At 47.7% G+C, this 12,159-nt stretch overlaps 1 protein-coding gene across 1 annotated transcript in view; it reads right to left on the bottom strand.

The window, feature by feature from the left end:
* The window catches only part of UBALD2 (UBA like domain containing 2), a 258,780-nt gene that overhangs the window by 6,838 nt on the left and 239,783 nt on the right, over positions 1 to 12,159 (bottom strand). The window lies entirely within an intron of this gene.

Raw genomic sequence — 12,159 nt, 5'->3', positions numbered from 1 at the left:
TCTTTGCAGCTGCTCAAGTCTCAAAAGCATGTAATTTTTAAAAATAACTTTCAAGCAGCCCAATTTTTCAAAAAAATCTTTTATTGAGACATAACGTACATTAGGAAAGTGCGATGTCGCAGGTACAGCTCCCAGACTTTTCACCAAGTGAACACCCAGATCAATTAACAGAACGTTACTTGCACCCTAAGAACCCGCGTCCTGCGCTCTTCTAATCACTACCCACCGCAAGGATCGAGCAGTCTTTTCTTAGTTTTTAGACCAAAGACTTTGCTCTCTGAAGATGGAAGCCAAGATTTATGTACCATAAATATGATATGCAAGGAAATATGCAAGGAAAAAAGTGAGACTTCCTCAGTGACCAATATCCCAAGCCAAGAATTTTTTCTTGTTAAATCGGTTGACCTAACTGAAGCTTTAATTTCCTTTTTTTTCCTCTGGCTTGTCACGAAAGCTAAGATGAAGCTTTAATTTCTACCACGTTTTAAAAAAACAATGGGTGGCAGTAGGGGTGGAGTCTGGGGTTGGGGTGGCTTACACCTATAGTCCCAGCACTTTGGGAGGCCGAGACAGGAGGATAACTTGAGGCCAGGAGTTCAACACCAGCTTGGGCAACATAGCACAGACTCCATCTCTACCAAATAAAAACAAATAATAAACAGTGAGTGTTTCTGCAGAGATACTGTTTCTCAGTTGTAGCCCTTTAAAGCCCAAAATTTGGTGGTGGTTGTTAGATAGGGCTAGAGTGACATGATCATGGCTCACTGTAACCTCAAGCGATCCTCTTGCCTCAGCCTCTTGAGTAGCTGGGACTACAGGCACACACCACCATGCCTGACTAATTTTTGAATTTTTAGTAGAGATGAGATCTCACTATGTTGCCCAGGCCGGTCTTGAACTCCTGGACTAAAGTAATCCTCCTGCCTCAGCCTCCCAAAGCGCCGGGATTACAGGTGTGAGCCACCATAGCTGGCCCCAAATTTGTTTATATGTGCTGAGCTTCCATCTTTTGGATTAGGGTTTGATCTTCAGGTCTGTGTTTGAGAATTGTGGGGGTAGGAAAAGAACTAGGAGTTTAAGCAGATTGGGGAAGGGGCAGAAGAGATTGGGAAGATAAATATTGTTAGGGATTCGCTGCTAAGAGTTTCTGTTTCAGGAAAACTTAGTGAGTTTTTTATCTGAACTACTAATTACAGAGTGTATTTTAACTAAAGGTCTGCAGAACAGAAGGAGGCTTATAATAAGAAAGCATGCCGTGGTTCTATCTTGACTTTGCCTACATTGGATTTAACTCCCTATCTAAGAAAACTTGACAATATGTGTTTTTAAAGTTTACAAAGAAGAAGAAGATTACAACTAATGTTAATGTTTCTGTACTGATGAAAAACAAATTCAGGTACTACAATGAGCTCATTCCATTTGGTTCGTTTTTTGTTTGTTTGTTTGTTTTGAAGGAGTAGAAGTCAGCTTTTTCCTGGGAATTGCCCTGAAGTACACATGGGCTGGGACCTGGTGTGTGGCTGGAGAGTCCAGTACAGCTTGCAGCCTTCCCGTCCAGTAACTGCAAGGTGAAAACAAAAGTGAGCAGCCGGCAGCATACATTGCCAGGGAGCTCAGGCCACAAGCAGCCCAGAAGAAGGAAGTACTGTCACTGTGGAGCTCCAGGTTTTCACAAGTACATGCGGGTGTCAAACATGTCAGGGCCGTGAGTAGGAGGGTCTACCCTGGGGAGAGACATTTCTGGATGTAGTGGAATGTCCCCTATGAGCCCGTAGGTCTTAATTCAGAAGTAAGTTCCCAAGGAAAGCAAGAGTCCAAAATTGCCAAACCTGTTATTTCCTGGATATGAAGGCAGTTTATCCAGTTTATGTAATGTTTAACAGTTGCAGGGCCCAGCTGTGGGTACCTGGGCGAGGCATGGAGGGCAAGGCCCCCAAGCCAGAGACTCAGGTTCTAGTTATCTTCTGTGGGCCTAAGGTCACTCAGGAAGAGGGAAGGAGAGCAACAGAGCCCGTGATTTGTGGTCCTGAGATGTGGAAGTGCTTAATCCACATTTTGGCTTCTGAGAATCTGGTTGGAGATGACTAGCTGGGACACCTAGAACTGCCCCACACCTAGGAGAATGAATGAGGTCATGTTTGTAGAGGGCTTTGAGCTCATGGGATGAAAGCAACTTCCTAAATGCGAGGTATTATTAACTGAAGGTACTATTATTTTAATCTGAGAGGACAATGTATGGTAGGTAAAACAGAGAAATAAAAATACGCCATGGGCCGGGCGCGGTCGCCAGCGCCTGTAATCCCAGCACTATGGGAGGCCGAGGCGGGTGGATCACGAGGTCAGGAGATCGAGACCATCCTGACTAACACGGTGAAACACCATCTCTGCTAAAAATACAAAAAATTAGCCAGGCATGGTGGCGGGCACCTGTAGTCCAGCTACTCGGGAGGCTGAGGCAGGAGAATGGTGTGAACCTGGGAGGTGGAGGTTGCAGTGGGCCGATTTTGTGCCACTGCCCTCCAGTCTGGGCAACAGAGTGAGACTCCATTTAAAAAAAAAAAAAAAAAAAAAAAGGCTTGAATCACAAATAAAACATGGTATCCTCAGAAAGAAAATCCTTGTTACATCAATGGTCTGGGCTTCAGGACAAGCGGTCAGGCAGCAACCAAGAAGAGAAACAATCTTAGCAGTATTTCCTCCGTTCCCGGATAACAAGGTTGTTGTGAATGCAAGTCATTGAATCAGTCCTGAAACAGGCACACAATAGCCGGACCATAACAAACAGCTGCCAGTTACCAAGCACTTCCTGTGAGCCAGGCAGCTCTCTAAGACTTGAATGTCTATTAACTCATTTCAATCCTCCCCCAAATCCAGAATCTCATTTCACAGATGGGGCCTCTGAGGGACGGTGGAGGGGAAGAGTGTCCAGTTGTGGAGTGAGGCAGTGGTTAGCTCACCCATGCTACCTCCGTTCCTGTTGCAGCTGTCACTTCTGTGGGACTCTCAAAGGGCCCCCTCCCTAAAAGATCTATGGAGGGCACTGAGAGTTCTGCTGGAGATGCCTGAATTGAGCGAACCCTCCCCGCCTCTGTGGGGATGGGGAGAAAAGGACACCAGCTGTCTTGGGTAATGGGTTTGGGGGAAGGATGGCAAACTGGCATTCCCAACCTCCATCTCTGCAGTGCATTAAATTCTTTTTCCGGCCGGGCACAGTGGCTCACACATGTAATCCTAGCACTTTGGGAAGCTGAGGCAGGCGGATCACTTGAGGTCAGGGGTTCAAGACCAGCCTGGCCTATATGGTGAAACCCCTGTCTCTACTAAAAAAAAAAAAAATGCAAAAATTAGCCGGGCGTGGTGGTGCATGCCTGTAATCTATAATCCCAGCTACTCAGGAGGCTGAGGCACAAGAATTGCTTGAACCCCGTAGGTGGAGGTTGCAATGGGCTAAGATCACGCCACTGCACTCCAGCCTGGGCGACAGAGCAAGACTCTGTCTCAAAAATAATGACAATAAAAAATAAAAATAGGCCGGGCGCGGTGGCTCAAGCCTGTAATCCCAGCACTTTGGGAGGCCGAGACAGGTGGATCACAAGGTCAGGAGATTGAGACCATCTTGGCTAACATGGTGAAACCCCATCTCTACTGAAAAATACAAAAAACTAGCCGGGCGAGGTGGCGGGCACCTGTAGTCCCAGCTACTCGGGAGGCTGAGGCAGGAGAATGGCGTGAACCCGGGAGGCGGAGCTTGCAGTGAGCTGAGATCCGGCCACTGCACTCTAGCCTGGGCGACAGAGCAAGACTCCATCTCAAAATAAATAAATAAATAAATAAATTTAAAAATAAATAAATAAATAAATTATTGTTCCTTTCTTCCTCCTTTCCACCTCTTATTTCCCTAAATCCAAACAGATCCAACAAAGCTGAAAGATGGAACTTGAGGGCTCTCAGAAATCCCAATAGGCCTAAGGCTCAGAGTGGGCACAAAATCCACTCAAGGTCATGAACGCTCCCTTTCCTCCGACTGACTGATGGCAGCACTGGGATTAGATTCAGGTTCGGTTGATCAAAAAGCTCATTTCCTTTCTCCCTTCCTTTTCTTTCTTTTCTTCCTTTCTTTTTTCCATCCTCTAATTTTTATTTCTTGCTTCCCTCCTGTTTCTTCAAGATGCCAGGACAAAAGGACAAGGTGGCCAGGAGAAGCAGAAAGGTGTTGAGAGGAGAAGGAGAATGGGAAAGGGTCAATAAGAATACAGTGAAAACAAGCAGCACCAAGGCAGCTGGGCAAGGCTGGACTCACACAGTCCCTGAAGGCTCGGGTCCAGGAGGCACTGGTGGTGCGATAGTTTTCTTCTCCTTTTGTGGATTTCCAGTGCTATTGCTAGCCTTTGTTTGTTTAACATAACCTATTTTTTGCTGCTGTTTTTCATTGCAAATGTATGCTTTGTGTTTCTTTTTTTGGAGACAACTTCTCGCTCTATCACCCAGGCTAGAGTGCAGTGGTACGACTTCGGCTACTACAATCTCTGCCTCCTGGGTTCAAGCGATTCTTGTGCCTCAGCCTCCCTAGTAGCTGGAACTACTGGCATGCTCTGCCACACCCGGCTAATTTTTGTGTTTTCAGTAGAGACAAGGTTTTGTCTTGTTTTCCAGGCTAGTCTCGAACTACTGGCCTCAAGCGATCTGACCGTTTTGTCTTGTTTTCCAGGCTAGTCTCGAACTACTGGCCTCAAGCGATCTGACCGCCTCAGCTTCCAGTTTTTTTTTTGTTTTTTTTTTTTTTTTTTTTTTGCGACACGGTCTTGCTCTGTTGCCCAGGCTAGAGTGCAGTAGCTCACTGCAGCAACCCTCAACTCCCCTGGGCTCAAGCAATCCTCCAGCCCAGCCTCCTAAGAATCTAGGACTACAAGCACACAACACTACACGTGGCTGGTTTTTTTTTTAATTTATATTTTTTGCCCAGGCTAGTCTTGAACTCCTGGCCTCAAGCGATCCTCCCACCTTGACCTCACAAAGTTCTGGGATTACAGGCATGAACCACTGCGCTTGGCCATTTTTTTTTCCCCTACTCTTTTGCCTTAAAGAGGAAGGAGACTGTGCAGAAGGATTTCTTCTACTCCAGGCACATCCCAGTCTTCCTGGGCGATGAGAACAGCTCTGTCTATTGGGAACACACTAAGAGCCCAACTCTGTGCTAAATTCTTTATTTGGATTTTACATCATTTAATACTTTTTTTTTTTTTTTTTGAGACAAGGTCTCGCTATGTTGCCCAGGCTGGTCTTAAACTCCTGGGCTCAAGCAGTCCACCTGCCTCGGCCTCCTAATAATGGTAGGATTGCATGTGTGAGCCACCACGCCTGGTCTGGGTTACATCATTTAATACTCACAGCTACTCAATTAGGTGGGACTCTGCCTATCCCCAGTTAACAAATGGGAAAATGAAGGAGGTCAAGGTGGCTAAGTGATTTGCCCAACATCACTCGCTAGCTCAAGGAGCTGAGATTTGAGCCCAGATACTTGGTGTCTGCTTCCAGAGCTGGCTCTCTTAATTATCACATTCGACTTTTTAAGCCCTGTCCACCCCCTGGAATCCCCCTTAGCTCTCCCTCAATGATACTGAAAAGATAGAAAAGCTTATCTGTGCTGTTGGAAGCAGCAGGAAGGTGAAAGCCAATTCCCCAGTGACGAATTCATTGCTGGCTTATGCCAGATTACATTTTTCACCAAATGTCACATGTCCCACAAGGGACAAAGGCTGCACCACTCCCAGCACAGTTAATGGCATTTCCTAAAAGCAGCACTCTGACTGGTGAGTACTTTCTGTCCTGTACCTGCCAGCCCAGTGATAAGGTGGCCCTGCCTCTGCTTGCTAGGTGTGTCTAATGGTAGGTGAGTCCCCGGCAGTCTTTTTTTTTTTCTTTTTCTTCTTTATTTGAGACACTTGCTCTGTCGCCCAGGCTGGAATACAGTGGTGTGATCTCAGCTTACTGAGAGCTCCGCCTCCCAGATTCAAGCGATTCTTCTGCCTCAGCCTCGCCTCCTGAGTAGCTGGGATTACAGGCGCCCACCACCACGCCTGGCTAATTTTTGTATTTTTAGTAGAGACAGGGTTTCACCATGTTGGCCAGGCTGGTCTCAAACTCCTGACCCCAGGTGATCCACCTGCCTCGGCCTCCCAAAGTGCTGGGATTACAGGCACGAGTCACCACGCCCAGCACTGGCAATCTTTTCAAAGAGACACTTGGCTGGACACAGGAGGTTGCCTCTCTGCTAAGGAAAAGACAAAGAGTAAAAGCTTTCTAAGGAGGGTCCTCCTTCTCAGGGGTCCTTAGTTATCTGCCCGGACTCAGGACTCCCAGCCACTTTCTCTGGGGAAGACAGAAACGGATGGGCCTGGAGCTAGGCCACTATAGCTTCACGTCCAAAACGCAAGAGGCCTGTTGTTGTGGCAGGCCTGACTTCAGACATGAGGCAGCTTCCCACCTGGCCCGCCCTTTTTTTTTTTTTTTTGAGACAGTGTCTCAGTGTCATTTCAGCTGGAGTGCAGTGCTGCAATGCAGCCCACTGCAGCTTCGACTTCCTGGGTCAAGTGATCCTTCTGCCTTAGCTTCCTGGGCAGCTGGGACTACGAACATGTACCAGTGCCCCAGGAGGCCCCCAGCTGCCGAGGCCAGGTCTTAGCCCCATCTCTGTGGGTGCGCCCTGCAGGATGGTGGGTGGGAAGCAGATGTAGAGGTAGCGGTTTTAAGTATGTAAACATTGATCTACTGTAATTGAAAGTAAATAATTTCTAAAATTGATAAATCAAGAAAGAACAGTATAATCATTCAGGCCAAGGTGGACAGATCACTTGAGCCCAGGAGTTCAATGCCAGCCTGCGCAACATAGTGGGACCCTGTCTTTACTACAAAACAAAAAATTTTAATTTGGGGCCGAGTGCGGTGACTCATGCCTGTAATCCCAGCACTTTGGGAGGCTGAGGCGGGCGAATCACCTAGGGTCAGGAGTTCGAGACCAGCCTGGTTAACATGGTGAAACCCTGTATCTATTTAAAATTAGCCAGGCGTGGTTGCAGGCACCTGTAATGGCAGCTACTTGGGAGGCTGAGGCAGGAGAATTGCTTGAACCTGGGAGACGGAGGTTGTAGTGAGCCGAGATAGCGCCATTGCACTCCAGCCTGGGCGACAGAGTATGACTCAGTCTCAAAAAAAAAAAAAAAAAAAAAAAATTGGTATAGCTGTGTTCCAATAAAAAAATTTTTTTAGAGACAGGGTCTCAATCTGTCACCCAGGCTGGAATGCAGTGGCTCCATCTTACCTCATTGCAACCTTGACCTCCCAGGCTCAAGCCATCCTCTTGCCTCCGCTTCCTGAGTACCTGGGACCACAGGGGAGCACCAGCATGCCTGGCTAATTTTCAACAAAACTTTATTTACAAAGACAGGCAGCAGCCTCAGGGCTAGTTTGCCAACTCACAGCTAGGAGAGGATGGAAGATTCCCCATTTGGGTCATGATATTACTGCCCCAAGGGGAGATTTTCTTGAGTCACCGCAGCCGCCTTTGTATGGGTGAGAAGGAAAACAGTCTGTTACCCCAGTATGGCTGAGCCTTACCTGATGAATCTGAGGCGTCTCTGGGCCAACCTGACAGCATGTGCTACTTTTCATGGATGAAGGATATGACCCCCACCCCTTTTCCTTCACTGCCCAGAGCATGTTCATTCCAGCCATTGCCTGTCCAAGTTTAGCACCTCCCCAGGCCCCACTGGCTCCCAATGGATGCCCTGAATGGGCGTGGCTATGAACTTGCTTTGGTTTGCACTCTTCTTTCTTCCAAAAATTCCCTTTCTTCCCCTTCCTGTTTATCCAAATCCTTCCCAGGTTCAATTTTCCCTGCTCTAAGGAGCCTTCTTGGATTATCTCCTTATGACCTATGGTTGCTCGTTTGGGTCAGAGTCACTGTCTGAGGTCACAGAAAAGAGAAAAAGAGCCAGCCCTTGCTTGGAGGACTCTACCTTGGTAAGAGAACTCCACTGAGCTCACTCACCAGAAGTTGGGGAGAGGGACTGGGTCACATAGGCAGTGGAATCAATGTGTCAACCCACAATGCATTGCTCAGGGATACACACATATAGGATTAAATGACAATGAAAAGCAAGGGACTGATTAATGCAAATTGGAGGATACTGAGTCTCTGGTGAAGAAAGGAGGATATCCATCTGGGAAAGGTCATTCAAGGGTTTCAAAGGTCTTAGACTTCTTAAATTCCTGTGTCGGGTACATGGGTGATTGCTTATTATTCTTTAAATTGTGCGTATTCTAGCTTGGCCAATATGGTAAAACCCCGTCTCTACTAAAAATACAAAAATTAGGTGTGGTGGCACACACCTGTAATTCCAGCTACTTGGAAGGCTGAGGCATGAGAATTGCATGAACCCAAGAGGCACAAGTTAAATTAACTTGTGAGTTAAATTAACTTGTGAGTGCAGTAAGCCGAGATCTCCACAGCACTCCAACTTGGGTGACAAAGCGAGATTCTGGTTTTTTTACTTTTTATTTTTTGAGACGGAGTCTCGCTCTATCGCCCAGGCTGGAGTGTAGTGGCATGATCTCGACTCACTGCATGCTCTGCCTCCTGGGCTCACGCCATTCTCCTGCCTCAGCCTCCCGAGTAGCTGGGACTACAGGCACCTGCCACCACTCCTGGCTAATTTTTAAATATTTTTTAGTAGAGACAGGGTTTCACCATGTTAGCCAGGATGGTCTTGATCTCCTGACCTCGTGATCCGCCTTGGCCTCCCGAAGTGCTAGGATTACAGGCATGAGCCACTGCGCCTGGCCTGTTTTGTTTTTTTGAGATGGAGTTTCACTGTTGTTGCCCAGGCTGGAGTGCGATGGTGCGATCTCGGCTCACTGTAACCTCCACCTCCTGGGTTCAAGAGATTCTTCTGCCTCAGCCTCCCAAGTAGCTGGGATTACAGGCATTAGCCACCATGCCTGGCTAGTTTTTGTATTTTGAGTAGGGACAGGGTTTCACCATGTTGGTCAGGCTGGTCTCGAACTCCAGACCTCAGGTGATCCACCTGCCTCAGCCTCCCAAAGTGCTGAGATTACAGGCATGAGCCACCGTGCCTGGCCTCTGTTTTTTTTTTTTTTTTTTAATTGTGCATGTAAATTATAAACACACTTTGGGTGTATGATTGTTTTTCCTCAAATTAAAAAATAAAACGCAGAGCTGGCCATGGTGGCTCACACCCATAGTCCCAGCACTTTGGGAGGCCGAGGCGAGTGGGTGGATGGATTGCTGGAGCCCAGGAGTCTGAGACCAGCCTGGGCAAAAAAGCAAGAACCCATTTCTACAAAAAATAAAAAATTAGCCGAATGTAGTTCACACTTCTCAAGAGGACCTCAGATATTCTTCCACAGTGTAGAGAAAAATACTCTGTCCGTGGTCAAGGCCTGCCAGCTATTGTGTGTGCCTGCTAGTGTGCTGACAGTCAGTGCCATTGTGTGTGTGTGTGTGTGTGTGTGTGTGTTAATGCACAAAGGGTCAGTCCACCTACTGCGAGCCTGCTAGTGCACTGTCATTACACCTATTGCGTGTAATGCCTTGTGATGGCACATTCCAAAGAGGGAAGGGTCTGACAACCACTCTGAGGCCTCCAGGGAACCCACAAATTCCCCCAAGTCCTCATCCTCCTCTGAAGATGTCTCCTAGCTCACTGTTTCCCAGCCACTGGTGAAATCCTCAATACAGCCCCCTTCACAGCCCGTGCAGTCTCTCCACTGCTCCCACTGTGTGTGACCCTGGGGCCAACCTCTCCTCCTTTGAAACCTCGATCTCCCAGTTTATCTCCAAAATTAATAATTTTTTTTTATTTGAGTAGCTGCAATATACAAACCATAAAACCATAAAGATGTCCTCTCTGGCACTTTGCACCATATGGAACATGCCAGCAGACAACGAGAGGGCTGGAGAGCTAAGCATCGGCAATTAAATGCTTAGCCTGGAAGCACAGCACACGCCGCATAACGACCTTTCTGTCAATGATGGGCTGCGTCTGTGAAGGTGGGCCCACTCAATTAGAATGCCGTATTTCTACTGTATCTTTTCTATGTTTATTTTATTTTACTTTATTTTATTTATTTTTTGAGACGGAGTCTTATTCTGTCCCTCAGGCTAGAGTGCAGTGGCCTGATCTCGGCTCACTGAAACCTCTGCCTCCCCAGTTCAAGTGATTCTCCTGCCTCAGCCTCCTGAGTAGCTGGGATTACAGGCACCTGCCACCATGCCTGGCTAATTTTTGTATTTTTAGTAGAGACAGGGTTTCACCATGTTAGCCAGGCTGGTCTCAAACTCCTGAACTCAAGTCATCTGCCCGCCTTGGCCTCCCAAACTGCTTTTCTATGTTTAGATGCGCAAATACTTAACCACTGTGTTACAATTCCCTACCACATTTAGTATAGTAACATGCTGTATAGGTTTGTAGCCTGGGAGCAATAGGCTATGCCACGTGGCCTAGGTGTGTAGTAGGCTAGACCATTTAGGTGTGTGTAAGTACACTCCAGGATGTTCACACGACAGAATCGCCTAATGACGCATTTCTCGGAGCGTATACGGGTCTTTAAGCAACACATGACTGCAGTACACCTTTGTTCATGGTTCACTGTCCTGAAGAATCATGTGGCCTCTTCTAACTCGAAGCGGGCAGCAAAAGAGAGCCTCTGCGTACCCAAAAGTAGAAGATGGGGGTCAGGTGAATGTTAGCGCCTCATTGCCTCCAGGCAGCCAGGCTGTGAGTCAAAGAGGATGAACCTATTTTCACTTGGTTATCTTTAAATCCCAGAGTCTGGCCGGGTGCGGTGGCTCATGCCTGTAATCTCAGCACTTTGGGAGGCCGAGGTGGGTGGATCATTTGGGGTCAGGAGTTTGAGGCCAGTCTGACCAACATGGTGAAACCCCATCTCTGCTAAAAATACAAAATTAGGCCGGGCGCGGTGGCTCAAGCCTGTAATCCCAGCACTTTGGGAGGCCAAGACGGGTGGATCACGAGGTCAGGAGATCGAGACCATCCTGGCTAACACGGTGAAACCCCGTCTCTACTAAAAAATACAAAAAACTAGCCGGGCGAGGTGGCGGGCGCCTGTAGTCCCAGCTACTCGGGAGGCTGAGGCAGGAGAATGGCGTCAACCCAGGAGGTGGAGCTTGCAGTGAGCTGAGATCCGGCCACTGCACTCCAGCCTGGGCAACAGAGCGAGACTCCGTCTCAAAAAAAAAAAAAAAAAAAAAAAATTAGCTGGGCATGGTGGCACGCGCCTGTAGTCCCAGCTACTTGTGAGGCTGAGGCAGGAGAATCGCTTGAACTCGGGAGGCAGAGGTTGCAGTGAGCCAAGATCAGCCCATTGCACTTCCAGCTGGAACAACAAGAGTGAGACTCCATCTCAAGGAAAAAAAAAAATCCCAGAGTCACAGAGGAAATTTAAATGGACCAGGACTCAGCAGAACGGAGAGAAATGTTAAAAGAAGCCAGAGTTTCTGATGAGATCATGCTTGAGACTTTAGAAATTGTCAGGACCACAGGAAGCCCGGGTATAGTGGAAAAAAAAAAAAGCGAAAGAGAGAGAAAATAAAAAAGAGAGCAAGAAACAAGTGCTGGGGCGAGAAGAGTTTGTTTCCCATAAAGCCCCTCATCTTTTTGCTGGGATAGGTACCCTTCTCCTTCAGAAACACTGCACCTCCAGAGTGAATGATGGACGAATGCTATTTCCTGACCCCACCAGCCCAAGCCACACAAATCATTCTTTGGGCCAGGCATGAGGTGCCGTTAATAAAACACAGAGCCAGTGTTCTGCATAAAGAGGAAGGAAGTATTTACTGAACACTAGAGCACTGGGTTGTACACAGCCGAATTGGGAAACCACCAGAATATGCCTCATCACCAACAACATCCGTGCCACACTCTCCCGTGCCCAACACGCCCTGGGGCCTGGGAACAGTCAGAGAAACTCTTGTGTCCTGCCTTTGGGAGCTTCCAGATCAGATCTGACCCACTGACCACACTGTGTACACAGTCCAGTCATCAGAAGGGATTGAGCAAGGAAACAGGGTGTCCATCCAGCCCTGAAGGCAGGCAGCTGCCTACGCACAGGCTTCATGGC

This window comes from Macaca mulatta, chromosome 16 (genome assembly GCF_049350105.2).
Source record: "Macaca mulatta isolate MMU2019108-1 chromosome 16, T2T-MMU8v2.0, whole genome shotgun sequence".
Classification (NCBI taxonomy): Eukaryota; Metazoa; Chordata; class Mammalia; order Primates; family Cercopithecidae; genus Macaca; species Macaca mulatta.
Note: the sequence above shows the minus strand (reverse complement) of the source record. Positions and strands in the feature narration are given on the sequence as shown.